General features: G+C 41.4%; 1 long non-coding RNA gene across 2 annotated transcripts in view; it reads left to right on the top strand.

Annotated features, from left to right (window-relative positions):
- Positions 1–17,459, top strand: part of LOC134399009 (uncharacterized) — a 265,250-nt gene that overhangs the window by 191,452 nt on the left and 56,339 nt on the right. The gene's annotated exons all lie outside the window — the stretch shown is intronic.

The following is a 17,459-nucleotide window of genomic DNA, read 5'->3' as shown; positions in this document are numbered from 1 at the left end:
TTTTAGGCTGTGGGCTTTCTGGGGCATTGTTTTACAAGGCACAAATGCCCTATTAGACATTTCTTCGGGACTGTCATGAACAGCCTCTACATGGAAGTCAATGGGAACACATCCTACTGACATTGTGTCTGTTACAGTGAGCAGCTCTTAAGGCAGCAAACATGGCTGCCCCTTTTGAATCTGGTTTGGGAACTATGAATTTTCTTGTTGAGTGGTTAAGAAAAACCATTTCTGTTCTCCAAGATTTCTCACCTTCCTTGTACATTGGCATATGTGTGCTGATGGTTCCACACACATGAGCCTTGTGATAGTTGGAATTGTCATTTTCAGCACCAGCCATGGGAGAGAGCCTCTTGGAAATTCAGCAGTAGTTCATTCCCAAAACAACTGAAAAACAAAATCACAAAAACAAAGGAGTTGAGAACTGAATGAGGGACAACTCTCTCATCAAATGTTGGCTAGATACAATAGACATAAATGACTCAAACAGAGAAGGCACTGATCATCCAAAAGGATAGGTAAGGCACCAGGGGGCCTAAATCAGGATTCTGGCTGCAGGGACCAAGTGCCTTACTCTTTGTGTGAATGGAGCAGTTCTTAGGAAGAGCAGCTTTAGTCTGTGTTGCTGCACTACCCACACAATGACCAGAAAGATGCACAGGACTTCATCAGTCCAGCCAGGTCACAAAATCTGGGGTCAAAACAAGGACCTGCTTAGCATAACATAGCTGCTGCTTCAGGATTGGTTCCTCGATCTGAGCAACTTATCAATGTACTTTTTCTGGCGATTTCTTTGCCTTTGCCTTTCTTCCTCTGATCTGCTGCCTTCAGGGACTTTTCCTCTCTGCCTCATCTCCTGCCTCTGGCCTTTCAGTCTTATTTATTTTTATCTATTTATTACATTTTTAAATCGCCCAATAGCTGAAGCTTTCTGGGCGGTTCACAAAATTTAAAACCTTGTCTTATGCTTGTTGCCCTTGTGATTTCTGCCTGCCTTGACTGCTGTCTCTGGAAACACAGGCCTTAGCTAGACCTACCTATGGGGCGGTATATAAATTTAATAAATAAATAAATAAATAAATAAATATCCCTCAATGTGATTATCTCGCGATCCCTCCTCCATTTACATGTGAGGCATGATGAACTCAGGAAGAGAGGCGTCGCGCCTGCCATTTAATTTTTTTAAAAAAAGCAACAGGAGCACATGAGGAGTGCCGAAAGGTACGGCTTTTTTTAAAAATAATTTAATTCCCCGCTCCCCCCACCCTACCCCCGATGGGCGCAGCTCCTGGCTCCGCGCAAGGAATCGCACAGAGCCGGATCAACCTGCAGCAATGGGCCACACGAGACCGGGAAAAACTGGGCCCAAAGTGTAGGGCTCTATCCCGGGGCAAGGGAGGGATCATCCCTCCCTGATCCTGGGATCCCCTGTGCAACATGTGGCAGCACAGGGACGATCCCGGGGTTCACCCTGGGATAAAGCCCCATCTAGCTAAGGCCACAGTGTGCCTGTCTGGGATCGCACTATTCATCTCTGGCTCCTAAAAAACAACCACCACACCTTATGAAGAGCTGCTCTGGGTCAGACCAAGGGCCCATCTAGTCCAGCATTCTGTTCATACAGTGGCCAACTAGCTGCCTGTGGGAAGACCACAACTAGGACTTGAGTGCAGTAGCACCCTCCCGCGCATAACTGCTTGCAAGCTGGACTCTGTTAGGCTGATTGGTCTGGTCAAGTAATTCACAACAATCTGCCCAAAGTTTTATCAACAGAAAGGAATTAACATTGCAGAAAACTTGCTTGTATGTGTACGAAGCGGATGGCTTTGTAGTTCATGTGGTTTCGCCATTATCATCATCTTTTTATTTGTATGCTGCATTTCAAGTTCCATGCAATGGCATCTATGTCAGCACTAACCACTGCCCCAAATGTGCACAACTGGCATGAAAAATCTCTGCACAATCCATGTGGCATGAGCAGCTCTTGCATGTTACAATCACTGCATGGAGGTACACTCAACCATGGTTTCCAAGAACATCCATACAGCAGTTGTATATTGCCCCCAAGTCTTTGCAAAGTGGTATATCTGTCCACATATCTCGAGGATGATTGTTAAGACTAAAGGCTTATCTCTGTTCTAGGTATTTTAGGAGAATGGTTGCAGGCAAGGATAAATCAGGAAGGCTGGAACAGGACTGAAGTTGTGGTCTCCTGTTCAAAACTGGATATTCATCTTAGAAGCTGTCCTGCAGTTTGAGAACAGTTTTCAATGCTGAACCAGCAAAGTTTAGTGTTTCTATATAGAGAAAGAGGGAGGTGCAATTACTCGATCTAGACCATGCCCACTATTTTCTTGCAAGGGTGCCTTGCTGGCAGGGCCAGCTCCACCTTTAAGCAAAGGGAGGCAGTCATCTCAGGCAGCAGATGCTGGGAGGTGGCAGCAAGTTCATGGAGGAAAGAGCTGTGTGCCCTGCACTCCCCTAAGCTAGCCTGCTCCTTTCAGGAATGGCAGAGGACCATCTTTCTCATCATCAGTGTTGAAGGAAGATTTAACTGCCAGTCCGGTCGGCTTTTGTACATGGAATGAAACAGGGGTGTTACTTTGGTCGTTACCTTAAGCAGCAAAATGCCTTGGGCCAGCCCTCAGCAGGGCACAGTTTTTTGTGAACTGCCCAGAGAGCTTCGGCTATTGGACGGTATAAAAATGTAATAAATAAATAAAATAAATAAACAGTTGATAGTGGTAGGCATGCCATTCCCCACCCCACCCCGGGAAACTTGTACATCATGATACACGTTTGTCAATAAACTCCCACTAAACCCCAAGATTAGCTGGAGCATAGGTTTGGAACTACTAGAGTAGGATCAAATGGAAAGGGGATACAGAGTTGAATTTTAACCACGTCATTAGGTGGGTTTTGTTTTGAGGTGGACTTTGGGGTGGAATGTGTGCTACTTGACACTGGCTTTCATTTGTCTAGCACCCACAGCTTGCCAGGCTCTGCCACTTGAGTTCACTCCCCTCCTACCTATTAATCATCTCCTGCACTTAGTGGTACCCCTTGTCTTCTCTGGAACTTTCGACAATCACATACGCTCATCTTTATTTTATTGCACCAGGAGGGAGGAAGTGGTTAAACATAATGACTGCTATATGACAAAACCAAACAAGGAACATATTTTAACATGATAGAGTGCCGTGCAGAGTCATCACAGCTATGGTGCATAGCTCAGAGCCGGAAAGCAAACAGCTGCTGTAGCCTGATTTGAGTTAAAATAGTGTCAGTGTTTAGTCTGGCGCACTGCTTCAGGAGAGATTGGCAGCTGGGTCAAACAAAGTCATTCCATTGGCTCCTTTCCCAGTAAGCTTCTGCTAGCATTTAGGTACTAGTGCAGCCTAGGCCTTTTTCTCAGGGATAGTCTAACATCTAACCGCACCCTCTTTATTCTTTTCTCTCTTTTTTTTCACACACAAAAAAGTCCTTTCCCTCTTTAAGATAAATCCAGTATTATGCAATCTGCCAACATTTGTGTATTAAGAATGCACTCTGTCTTGAAAGCTGATGCATCCTGCTCCCAACATGGTGCAGAAAGAAGTTTGTTACCGTGCTGGATTAATAAAAGGGGCCTTTATGGGTTGTGAAAGAATATCTGTGTGCTTAGGCAGGAAACTTTTTGATCCAGAGAACAGCCAGACGACATCTAGGTAAGGCTGAATATCAAATCTGCTTTTATGAAAAACTGTGCAGTGAGCTCTCAGTTAATTGCAAATGCTTAAAACTGTCCTTTGCATGAACATTTTCTGAAAGTCTGAAAAAGAACGATTCTTTGCATTGTAACTATTTTTGCTTCATTTTAAAAGCTGGCAAAATGCTGCACTGCTCTGTTTCATTTTAAACTTTTCATAGAAAGAAAATGTGTTAGGGCATGTTGTGCCTGTTTCGAAAAAGATACGGAAAGAGAAAGTTTAGCTATTATGTAAAAATACTTTTTAAAAGAAGTCCTATGGTTTGGGAAGAGTTACAAAGGGTGCTTTTCAACTTTTCAGGCATATGTGCACAATAATTTAAAAGCAGTTGAGAATGGCTTTGGACTAGTAGGGTTTGAATGACTAAAAAGTTTAATGTAGCACTGGAGGGAATATTAAGTAAGTTGTCTTTGTCTCCTAGTTTTTAATTTTTGTTGTTGCTTTAGCCTGTTGGGTCACATTTTTTGTTAGCGCTGAAGGCTGCCATGAATTGGTAATGAGGGCCCCTTTTGCACATGATTTTGGCACTTGGCCAAAATCAACTTCCCAACGGAGAGCGCTCTCTAAAAGAACCTGGAGCATTTTCCTTTCTTTTTGTGTGTGTGATGAGGAATCACCCTGAAAGCTGCCATAACCAGTTGTGTAGGCATGTCAAAATGACTTTATACAGTGGACGTGAAACATTCCTTTTCACTCCGCTTTCTTTTTTTCTTAGTATACAAAATTGTTGGATTTATCAATTTGTGTTTCTTTTAGCCTGCTCGCCATTCAGGATAGGTTTCACTGAGCTCAGTCATACAGAAGGTTTGTACTCATGTACCCTTTCCCAGAAAATCAATATAAGCGTAACTATCTCATTTTAGCTAGTTTTCAATGATATGCTTTGCTTTAAAACACATCAGGATAAAGAACAGAGGAATTCTTTAAACTCTTCAATTCATTAAAGCTAAATGAAGAGTAAGTAAATAACTTTTCTTGAAGTTTGTCAGCACATGTTTAAGAAAAAATGTTAAGAAAAACTTTTCTTAAGTTATAAATAGAATATGTATTATTTTAGGGAAAAGAAAATGTAGGAGTCTTTGTATTTGGGGAGAGGGACAAGTGTTTAGGAATATTTGAAAATGTTTCGGATTTGGGCATGCTCAGCCTCTGTGCAAAACCTATGCATTGTTTATTAACAGTAGAAAAGGACAAATACTGTAATGCTATCATCTTTCGTTTTGTTCCTGTTGTGCTAATCTACAATAAGTGGCATGTGGAATTCAGCATAAGCATTAGTTAAGAATTTGGAACTCTCACTTTTGTTTTTACAAATCTAGAAAGTTGGAAGATTTGCTTTGCATAGCTTTATAATCAAAGCTGATAGTGTGTGTGTGGATGCATTGTACACTTTTTGTGAGTATGTGTACTCATCTGTTTCTAATAATGCAATCTAGTGGTTGAAAACTAAGCACCTGGAACAGCTGGAGATGTTTTATAAAACCTCGGGGGTCTGCAAATTCTTGTCAGTTCACCACGAGTGGCGGTTGTTCGGTATTATATAGCTGTGGTCCGAATTATGATACTGTAAACTGCTTCCTAAGTGCAATATTTAAAGTGTAGTACATGGATTTTACAGCGCTGAAAACATCCAGAATTAAAATATGTTGAAGTAATAGATTCATGGTGTTAATAAAGCACATAAAATATATAAACTTTAATAGATCTCTCTGGGGATTTTTAAAAAGTTGCTAAGTGGAAATATATATGTTGCTGTTGAGTCTTTTATTTTTTAACCAGAAACCTGTACCCCAAATAACCAATGTAGGACATAAAATAAAATGTGAACAGCAGGAATTTTGAAATGCCTTTGAACATGGACATGAAAAATGCTTTTTCTTTATGTGTATTATATGTATATAAAGCCCAGCTTTTTTTAAAAAAAAAAAGTCATTCAGTGAGGGATCCAAGGTTTCAGGTTCTGAACTGAAACTTTCTATAGAACCACCTAAATCAGAGACAGGTGTTCTATTTGGATTAAAATAATTAAGGACTCCTCTCCTCTCTATGCAAGGTAAAAAATGTTACTTAAAATCTAAGAAGGGGCCAGGTTTTTAGGCTGTCACATAGTTCACAAAATTGCTAGGCATCATGATTAACAATTTTGATCTTTGCTAAATATTGGTTCAGTAAATGCAAAGCAAAACATTTCTTATGGGAAAGTTTACAAATTTCAATATTAGATTATGGGATAATATGATCCCCATTGTGCTTTCTTCTGAAGTGGAAACAAGTCCAGTTTCAGTGTAGTCCTAGTAATAAATCACTTTGGTGAGTCTCAGTCACTTACTCCAGAGTAGTAACATTGGGTTTAATGAGCGCATACTAACAGCTTCAGCTTCCATCCCTGAACTGTGCTTCTTGCCCAAGTTATTGTACACGTGCATGTAATGGGAACAGAATTTCAGCATTGGTCAGTTTTTCCTAGGCACTGAAAATAAAACTGTTGTCGGATGTTCCATTTTAAATTCCCCTCCAAAGAAGCATTCTGAGATGCTTTATTTCTGTACCCTCATTGGCTTATTCAGTGCACTTCTACATGCATATTTAAAACGAATTGTGCTGTGCATTTATGGACTTAGCGTATGGAAGCCATGTTGATGCCAGTGGAAATGACTTCCCAAAAAATGTATTCAGGATTGTGGTGCTAAGTTTCCTACCATAATAAAACAACCACCCTTTGTATCCTCAGCACAAGATATTGCATTCTGCTAGATGGTTTATGTCTCTTATAGCTTTGGCAGATGAGAGTATGGGATATTTGATAGCAAAGACAAATCTGCAAAATTGCAGGCTACATTTTTCAGAGATTTAACATTTGCAAAGCCCTTTTAAAGTACTGAATAACATTCCTTAGAGCACTTGCTGTTCCACAGACTGGCAAAACTTTATACCTCAGTTTGCTCCACAGTACTGAGAGGGTAACTTTTTTAGTAGAGATAATTTAATTTTCATAAATGAAACACTTGACTGAATATGATCTGAGCTCTAGTAAACAGGTAAGTACATTGCTACATTGAATGGAATATAATTATTTAACTTGGACAGAACTTCAGTGATCTCCGCCACGCAAGATTAATGTACACAGTTACCTCACATTCTAAAGTAACATGAGTTAGATAAAAGGAGCATGTAACAAATTTTGCCCATTGTGATGGAGGAAAAGGAGAGAGAGAGAGAGAGAGAGAGCACAAAGGCTGTGATAAAATTAAATCCTGTTTTTATTGCAAGCTGCCCATGTAATGTTTTATCATTTTAGTGATACCGATACTCTGAAATATGATAATATGTAGTTCAACATGACTTTGGCTGTAGTTCTAAGCACACTTAACTAGGGAAGAGGTCTAATTGATCTCAGTGGGACATGTTTCTAAGCAAACATGCCTAGAATCATGGTGTGGAAATCATGATTTTTTTCTTTGCTCAGCTTAAGCATAATTACCAGCTGTTATTGTTATTTTAATCTGAAGGGAAGAGGAACATTGCTTTAAAGCAGGTTTCCCCAACCTAGTGTCCTCCAGATGTGTTGGGATGCTGGTAGTTTAGTCCAACTCATATGGAGGGCATCAGGTTGGAAGAGCTGCCTGAAAGTGTGATGGGATCATTCTGTCAATATGCTGCTTCGGTTGGAGCATTTCATGAAACAAAGTTTTCCTACTATGGCTTAATCTGTAAATGTAGTAGGACAAGTTAACTGTACTTGTTGCACAGACTCAATGAACAGTTCACATTTCTAGATCGTCGTTTTTATAGCTGTGGGGACCCTAAAGTCACTTCTGAGACAGATATTTAGTAAAGTACTAGTTTATCAATGTTAACTTTTAAAAAGAATACTTCCAAAATGATTTCTGTTGATAGCCAGCCCACCTAAACAATGTCTTTAGCTAGAAGCAGTCAGTCTTTTGTTTTATCCCATTTTTCCGAATTGGAAATAGTACAATTAAATCATAATTCTAGCAACATGGGAAGAACTGAACAAATGTTTGTGTTCTGAAAGTGATGTACTTTTAAACTGCTGCTGAGGCTTTTTTTAGTTTTTTAGTTTTGTGATAAGTGTGTGTGTGCCATGCAAAACACCTGAACATAATAACTTAACAATCCACACTGCTGCTTTTCGGATCACTATTTTATGAGAATCTCAGTTTGAATTCAAACAACAATTTTTTTGCTTAGTATGTGTTTTGATGGAAATCAGATGGGACTAAAACGTATTACTTGATCCAGTGATGTTGGACTCTATAGCTGGTACTTGTTGGACAAGTGGCAAAAACCTAGTTTATCCAATGCATGTGTGTAAGACCTTTTTCATAGTTTTGCCTTACCACATAATGATCATAAAAGCTAATGCATTTTCTCAAGAAATGGTTAGGCAATGCCAACATTGTACTTTTTTAAAAAGAGAGCTTTAAAATACATTTCTTGATAATTATTGTAAAAGAATACAAAATAATATTGTTGTTACTAGGGAAAGACCCGAAGTTAAAAACAACAACAACAAAACCATCAGGAGATGCTTCCTTAAAGAGTATGAAGCTTAATACTATCTAGTTACTGGAAAACCTAATCACTGGCTGATGATTCTTACTTGTTCCTACAATTGATTCACGCTTTCAAGGTACTTTCATTCTGGAGTGGGTTTCCACCATCTAATCTGTCCACAGGTGTAGATGGCAGCATGGACATTGTCAATGGAACATTACAAGGAGTACTGCCTCTCAAAATCTACAGATCTATATAATTTGGGGAGAAAGAGCAAGAAAAATGAATAGTCTTGTTTATTATTTGCTTGGCTTTCTACTGTCTAAATCAAGGGTGGGAAATCTGTGTCCCTCCAAAAATTCTTGAACTTCAATTCCCATCAGCCCCAGCCAGCAGACCGATGTCATCAATTATGGGGACTATAGTCCAACAGCATCTGGAGGACAAAGTTTTCCCATCCCTGATCTAAATCTAAAATGCTAACTGCATTTCTTGAAAAGGAAGATCTTTGCGGCTTATTTATTTGCCTATTGTGTCCGCCCAGTCCTTCTTGTACCATTGAATTTGATGTGCACATTTAGAGAAATTCAGAGTATACATAAGTATGACAATTCACTGATATACATATTAAAAAAGGTTAAAGCTGCATTCCTATACTCTCTTGCCTGGGAATAAATAAACCCCTTGTAGCTTTATGATTCTGTTTTGAGTAGACATGCATAGGATGGTTCAGAGCTGGTACTTACAGGAATAGGAGTAACATCATTTGAAAAGCTTTGGAATGTTGTTGCAAACACATGACCACATCTTTGAAGGAATAGCTGCTGAGTAATGATGTTTTCTGTTTCGACCCATCTGTTAGCTTGTCTCTGCTTTGGGAGAAAACGTGTTTGAATATCAAGAGAGCTTCTAAACGACAACTCGGGTTTGCTGTAAGATGTACGTAGGATCTGTCATCACCTCAGGGCCAAATGACAGACATGTGGCTTCCACCAAGCAGAGCAGCCCTGAGTCTCTGCCTGCTTCTCCCCAGCAATGTTTATTATGCTGAGATGTCATCATGGCCACATCATGGTCACACTCACACAGTGTCATAATGGTTACACAGTGTATCTCTGACCCACACAAAAAGGAGCCAATTAAATGGAATGCAGAAAAATGATAAATACAGCAATGAACCTTACCTGTATTGTTTTGTGTTACTAGACATTACTGGGAAGAGAACGGGAAGAGACATGAGGAAATGCAGTGTTATACTGTGGCATCTTCCCATTCATTCCATGGTCCCCTCACTGACTGAGATCACAGTAAAAAGAAAGAAAAAAATCCCAACAATATTTCTCAATAGCAGCCAAGCATCCCTCATGACTAGTCCCCCTGACCCAGAATATACTTGTAGTAGGTACTTATAATTATTTTTGTATGATAAGCATCCCCAGTAACTATGGTTGATTTGAATTGGTGGAGGGGAGGCACCTTCATGGAGCCTTTACAGCACCACTCCACAATTCTTTAAGGAGATGCGAAAGTGTTTGCAAAGGAATGTGATCAGAAGGAAAGGGAATATATCTTGGTGTAGTAATTGGACAGAGGATCATCCAACCCAGCTACACATAATTAACCAGTTTCAGCAGAATCATTATTGATAGTATCAGGATTATCAAAGTAATAGGGTTCAGAGGAACAAGGTCTGCATTCAGATGCACATCTGAATGTGGCATTTGGATGTGGAGGCTCTCCATCCTCACTGTATTACATTCAATGGGGGATGCACCTGAATGCACATCGCCATCCACATTTTGCTAGAACTCATTATGTGACTGAAACTTGATCAGAACAAAAGTCTTGCCATAGCAGAGTTTCAACCTGATTGGCTTGGAAACTTCCCCATAATCAGAATGAGGACAGTATGTGAACTTCATTTGTCCTCAGTGATGTCATAAGGTAGCCAAATCTGATTGTCTTGTGGTAGCGTGATGTAAACTCATACAGTTCCTCATATTACAGAAGGAAATGTAACCATAATGGTAATACTAAATATAGTTGTAAAGAAATGAAAAAACATACCAGAGCAGGCTCTACACTACTGCTTTATAACAGGTTATACTGTAATGGGCTACCAGCTAGTGGCGATTACCAGAGGAGGGTATAAACAGTTGGGATTGGTAGCAGTAACTGATCAGGATTGGTACCAATGATGTAGCATTCCTCGTTAAGGCCTGTAAGCAGTCCAAATAACTAATTTTTTCCATCCTAATTCTGAGAAAAGAAAATCACCAGTTAATGAATGACCAAACATTGAGTCCAGGCCAGCTGAATAGATTTTGGACTGGTCATTGGGCCCTCATTGTATAATGAAGCCCCTGGTGAGAGATGTTACTGAGAGGTTTGGGGCAGGGAAGTGTTATCTTGAAAGAAAAGCATTACCAATTTAAAACATATATTCAAAAGTTGGGAAAGCAGTTGAGCCCCAAACAGTGCTCTTCTATTTAGCCAGGTATGGACATGTAGTTTTGTCAAGATATGGGAGGTAGCAACTTGTTTTTTGACTGCCTGGGGTTGGTTGCAGTTAAGGGAGATCCCCTGCCCCGGCCAAGTGCTGAAAGCAAAGGGAAAGGTAGGCCTTAGATAGACCTAAGGTTTATCCTGGGATCGTCCCGGGGTAATCCCTGTTGATGTAAATGGCACACAGGATATCCCGGCCTCAGGCAATGATGAACCCGGGAGGATCCCGGGATAAACCTTAGGTCTAGCTAAGGCCATAATGTATCTCCTGCATCATTTCCATCCCATAGAAATAAAGCTTCCACCCACACTCTTTCTTTTGTAAAAGTCTGTAATCCAATGCTGGGGTGCAGCATCCTCCTCATTAAGAATGGGGCGGCACTTCTGTTGGTTTAGAATGCAATGCTAAGGTTTTAGTGTTGGGTTAATAATGCATGCTTACTCAGACTTTTACAAAAGAAAGAGTGTGGGTGGAAGCTTTATTTCTATGGGATGGAAATGATGCAGAGGATAGATTAGCTTTCATCACTGGGGACGAGGTAGGAGGATCTTACTTAACTACAACCAACCCCAGGCAGTCAAAAAACAAGTGGCTACCTCCTGTATCTTGACAAAACTACATGTCGTAGCCATGGCAAAATAGAAGAGCACTGTTTGGGGCTCAAGTGCTTTCCCAACTTTTAAAGTTTTTTTAAAAAAATTGGTAATGCTTTTCTTTCAGCCCCAAACCTCTCTCTACGCTCAAAACACATATCTTCCTCCCCAGTTATCAACATTAAAACCCATCATAGCTAATAAGAGTCTAAGCAGTATATACCCATATTGTGATTCCCAGTCAGACTGAATTGCCAGAGTAGGGTGGGCAAAGGAGAGGAAAACTTTCCTCAAAATATTCCTCCTTCCCACCCACTTTCCCAGTGCAATGGGGCTCTTCTCCTGTACCCCTCCACACTCCCTTCTGATCAGCTCTGAGGCTCCATAAGTGGCTCAAAATGAAGTCAGATAGGGACTCAAGGAATAAAAATTCTTTAAAAATCAAATTCATGGATTTTTTAAAAAAAATTGCAGGTGGGGGGAGGAAGCTTGATCAAACAGCAGCAATGATCAAATGAAGAATAAGAACACACACACACTCGCACATACACATACTCATTCACACACTCTCACTCTGAAGGAGTTGCTTTCTCCCGAGGAGACCATTTTTGCAACCGAACACACCTACTGGCTTGTTGCTTGAGGCAATGGCGCTCCTGAGGGTCAGGGGGGTGCTTAGCCTATGCTCCAGAGTCCAAGTCCCCTCCCACTGTCAGGGAAGGACCTGAAGCCATCTCCCCTAAAGGCCCAGGCTCTTCCCGGTCTGGTGCCAGTACTTGATGTCTCTCCCTGGTTTATGGGGGCTCTGCTTCCTCTTCTGAGGAGGTTTCCTCTAGCAGGGGCATCACTCTCTCTCTCTCTCTCTCTCTCACACACACACACACACACACAGAGTAATCAAGTTGTTAATTGTAGGATTATTATGCTGGAAAGGAGAGGAAATTCTCAGTAACATCTCTCACTCTCCCCCTTCCAAGGTTCCAGCCAGTTTTAAAAAGACTATAATCCCCTACACACTTACCTGGGAGTAAGACCATTACACTTAATGGAACTTACTTCTGAGAAGACACTGATGTTTCCACTAAGGAAATGTCTGTGCTAGAGGAAGCAGGCAGCCATTTTATTTTCAACATTCCAGTCTATCTGAGGCAGGAGGGAGGGAGGGAGTGACGCTACTGAGCATGTGTCATGCAATCCCTGAAGAAGGCCTCTATTCACTCTAATAGGATGAATAAATATTAATTAAAAATCAACTGAAGGGAATTTTTTTAAAAAAGGAAAGCCATTCCACCAACTAAAATGAAGGCGGAAGAAGACACCACCACTGGATTAATGGGTAAGGGGCTGAATACTCCACAATTCCATGGATGAAAAAAAAATCATCAGCTTAAATTATCAGAACCATTTTGATTGAGAGAGTTTGTTTTTTGTACTTTAAACTCTCCTTCTCCCCCAATCTTTCACCAATCTTCTTGAATTTTTCAGGGTATGTAAAACCAACTATTCTTTCTGGCACATGTAAATTTCAGGAAGATTGGTGAAACATTTTTGATTTTATGAATGTTAGAATGACACACACACCCCAATTACCCCTTTAGAATGGTAGAATGCTTTATCTATTCTCCGACCTTAACTATAGGGACACTGCTGCGTCCTTGTAAATTTAAACTGTAAGTTTCTTAACCACATACACTTTTGTAGATATTTAAATAGCATGAAAATGAAAAAAAAGTATAATAAATGACAAATAAGAGAGCTTTGGCTATTGGGCAGTATAAAAATGTAATAAATAATAGGCATGTGCTCCGCTCCGATTAGGAGCAGAGAAGCAGTAGCGGATTGGCCTGCTCCGCCTTACCCAGAGGCGGAGTAGAAGCGGACCGCGGACCCCTAGAAGCAAGGCGAAGAGAAGCGGCCATTTTTCGGAGCTCCTATTTCAGGCGGAGCGCTCCGATCGCCATCTTGAAAACATTTCGCCATAGGATTGCATTGCGGGAAATAATCGGGGATAACTGGGTTGTATTTGAAGCTATCGTTCTGGAAATTCTTGTGCACAGAGAGTTGTGGATGGGGGTCATTTTGAGACTACTCTCACCTCTTTACGTCATGCCGGTCGTGTGCTAGAATTTTTTAAAAATCGGGTCAACAAACAGTTTGGGTTTTTTTTTATTTTTGAAGCGATGACAGGTACATTCAACTCCCAATCCTAATGAGAATTGATCTCCTCATGAAGCATCCTCCAATCCCAGCGTTCGAGGGGGGGACTAAGGCAGAGTCATCCTGAGATCTTTGAGCTCTCAGCGTCTTGTGGGTTTAGCGTTCGTTGGGAGAGGGTCTACTTAGCTAGCTGCTGCTGTGTACTTTGGAGATAGATTAGGATTTTAGCTTGGCGTGTGTGTTTGTTTGCCTCTTTCTGACTTTTTGCTTAGTTTGCTCTGTGTTTTTCCCTTACTTTGATTTAATATAAACTTTATTTTTAAATTTTGGAGTGTGTGTTTGTTTGTTTGGTTCGTTTCCCCCCTCCCCTCTCTTAAAGCCTGATTGCGTGCACTGCTTTTGTAAAGTGCAACAGCCACAGATTGAGCATTTTGGGGAAAGTATACACACACTTCTTGTCCCATTTCCCTACATTTAGTAATATTCTTAAACATATTATTATATTCTTATACATGGACACATGGATAAGCTATCATGGTGCCGAGTTTGAGGTTTCTAACGTGCAAATTGACGGAGCTATCGAAAGGGGTGTGAATTAGGGTTATGGGTGGTGCGTTAGAGGTTAGAGCCGCACCAAAAATCAGGGGATGATGGGACTGCCTTGAGTCTGGGTGTCCATGTGGACACATGGATAAGCTGTCCTGGTGCCGAGTTTGAGGTTTCTAACGTGCTAATTGACGGAGCTATCCCAAGGGGTCTGAATGGGGTGCCCGATTTTCAAAAATTCCCCAAAAATCAGGGGATGATGGGATTGCCTTGAAACTTGGCGTGCGTGTGTATACCCCCATGAGGTGTCATGGTGCCAAACGTGAGGTTTCTTACTTGAACAGAAAAAACGTTGTATAATTTTTTAGCTTTCAATGCAACCCTATGGGGGAAAAAACGGAGCTCCAATCCGGATCCGGAGCTCCGAGCGGAGCGGAGCAGAAGTGGGCGGAGCGGGGGCGGGGCGAAGCGGCCCGCTCCGAAAATGGCGGATCTGCAAATGAAGCGGAGCGGGGGGTCCGTGCACACCCCTAATAAATAAATAAATAAGAGAGAAAGATAAGAGCAGTTAAGGAATTATTAACGTGGCGTGGACAGCTGATATAGGGGGTGCTGTCTATAGAGTGGAAGCTTGCCCAAAGCACGCAATGGCTGAGTTCGGTTGACACACTAATCAATGGGGTGGGTGGGTAGGTAATAGGAACAGAATAGGAAACAACCATTGATTAGTGTGTTGTATGAACTCAACCAGTCTATGCCAATGAGATGTACCCCTGTGTGATCAGGTTTCTAGCTCACAGTGATAGCCTATGCATCTCTGGCAGGGTTCACTCCTGCAGACATGCACCCATGGTATGGACAGCATGGGGATGGGGATGGGGCTGGCAGGGGCACAATGGCAAGACAGTGGGTGTGGGTCATGATGTGTAGTCCTGTCTTACTGTATCTCTCTTGACTCTTGAATGTCTCTTAACAATGAACCGGGGGTCCTTGTTAGTATAAATGGTGCCAGCCACCTTAAAAGTGGCAGCTGTGTATCAGTTCCCTAAGAAACTCTCTTTGGACCTAGGGAATTTAAACAATTATTATCCAGTCACTAGTATCCCCTTTGGGAGGAAATGTCTTGAGGATGGTAGTGGTGGTCCAGGTACTTTTGGAGCAAGGAGATTGTCTAGACAATCTGTTTAGTATCAGGTGGGTTTAGTATTGAAATTGACTTAGTCACCCTGACAGATGACCACTGTCAACAGTGATATGTGACCTTGTTGATACTCTCTGTTATCTCAGCAGCTTTTGATACTATCAGCCATAGCATCTCACTGGATCTGCTCTGCAGGTTGAGTGTTAGAGGCACAACCCCATGGAGAGAGTCCATAGCTCAGTGGTAGAACATATGCTTTGAATGTAAAAGGTCCCCAGTTCAAGGAAAGAATCCTGCCTGGAACCCTGGAGAGGCGCTGCCAGTCAGTGTTGACAATACTGGGCTTTTTGTTGTTTATTCGTTCAGTCGCTTCCGACTCTTTGTGACTTCATGGACCAGCCCATGCCAGAGCTTTCTGTCGGTCGTCGCCACCCCTAGCTCCCCCAAGGTCCATAACTGTGATTCAGCATAAGGCAGCTTCCTATGTTCCTATCTATTTGAGCTGCGGGGTCCCACAAAGATTCATCTTATTCCTCATGCTTTTTAACATCTCTATGAAGGCACTGAGCAAGGTTATAAGGGGATTTGGAGGGAGGTGAAATCAATAAGTTGACACTCAGTTCTATTTATCTTTGCCACCTGAGTCAGATGGGACTGTGCAGATGCTGAAAAAGCGTTTAGATTTGGCAATGGGCTAGATGAGGGCCAACAAACTGAAGCTGAATCCCAACAATATGGAGGCCCTGTGGTGAGGTAGTTATTAAGTGTGCAGCCTGTTCTTGATGGGGCTACACTCCCCTTGAAAGAGCAGGTTCATAGCTTGTTGGATACTCCTAGTCACCTGAGGCCAGGCAGCCTTGGTAGCTAGCAATACCTTTTACAAGCTTTGGCTGATTCGCCAGCTGTAACCATTCATGGACAGGGATAGTCTGGCTATGGTTCAAGCTCTGATAACCTCCTGATTGGGGTACATGGGGCTGCTCTTGAAGACAAGCTGGAAGCTCCAGCTAGTGCAGAATATACCAATCCTTAAGGAGCTTCCCTGGCTGCCTATTTTCTTCTAAGCCCATTTCATGGTACTGGTGTACCCTAAATAGCTTGGGACCCAAAGATCTGTAGGAACACTTTTCTCTCTATCAGCCTGCCTGTGCCCTAGAGTCTTCAAGGGATGCTCTTCTCCAAGTACCATTGCTACATTGTGTGACAACAAGGAAGCAGCCTTCTCTAACAATTATGGAACACTTTCCCTATGAAGGTGTGGTGGGTGCTACATGGCAAGCTTTTTGATGCCAGCTCAAAAGCCCTTCGTTTTTAATTGGTTGATTTGATCTGTCTATTATACTTCCTGCTTTTGTTGTTATATGATGATGGTGTTAATGTTGCGGTTATACTGTTTTATTCTATTCATATGATAATTTTATAATAGTCTTCTAATTTTATAATAGTTTGATATCCATAAGGATGAAGCACAGTTTTAAAATATTTTAATTAATTAATTAATTAATTAATTATTCCATCCCCACTTCCCTGAGTGATGAAAAGTCCAGGGACAGAATAGCTGAGTTTAGTTTCCTTGGGTTGGGAGAAGAATAACAGCAAAATATTTAACATTTGTTTAGTACTTTCATGTCTTCAGAGTGCTTTACATTCATTATGTAGTTGTAATACTGAAAACAACCCTATAAGGCAAGTCATTATTATTACCCCTACTCCCCGCCCCCGGGCTGGAACTGTAGTTAGTTGGCTGGAACAGGCTGGGAATTGTAAGAGTTTTTTTCTGTCTAAACATGCTTAGGATTGCAACTGAAGTCATTGATAATTGCCTGGTGGTAGGCCCATTTACAGTTACCATCATGGCTGAATTTGCAGCAATTGGTATAGTCATGTTGTTCTGTTGTGCAAAACGAAGTGATAACAACAGTCTGCAGTTTTTCTGTGGCCTGATATATCATCGTTCCTGTTTAATGGCCTCTTTGGCTCCCTTTGTCTAAAGTTAGATTGGAATGTGAGTCACACCCACCTAGCTGGGGACTGAAAGCTAATTCAGGCCAACAAAATCATATGAAAAGAAACTTGGAAAGGGGCATGCTTGAAGTTGGCTAGCAGAGTTGGCTGGCAGGTGCTGAGCATTCCAGAGAGAGTTTTGGGGATTTTGGCAGCACTGGAGTGATGTTACTGTGAACCTTGCTTGGTTTTATGTCTCCATAATATTTAACTAACCTGGATATATATATGAATAGTCAAATTAT

The sequence above is a fragment of the Elgaria multicarinata genome, chromosome 5 (assembly GCF_023053635.1).
Source record: "Elgaria multicarinata webbii isolate HBS135686 ecotype San Diego chromosome 5, rElgMul1.1.pri, whole genome shotgun sequence".
NCBI lineage: Eukaryota > Metazoa > Chordata > Lepidosauria > Squamata > Anguidae > Elgaria > Elgaria multicarinata.
This window is presented reverse-complemented; position numbering and strand designations above follow the sequence as displayed.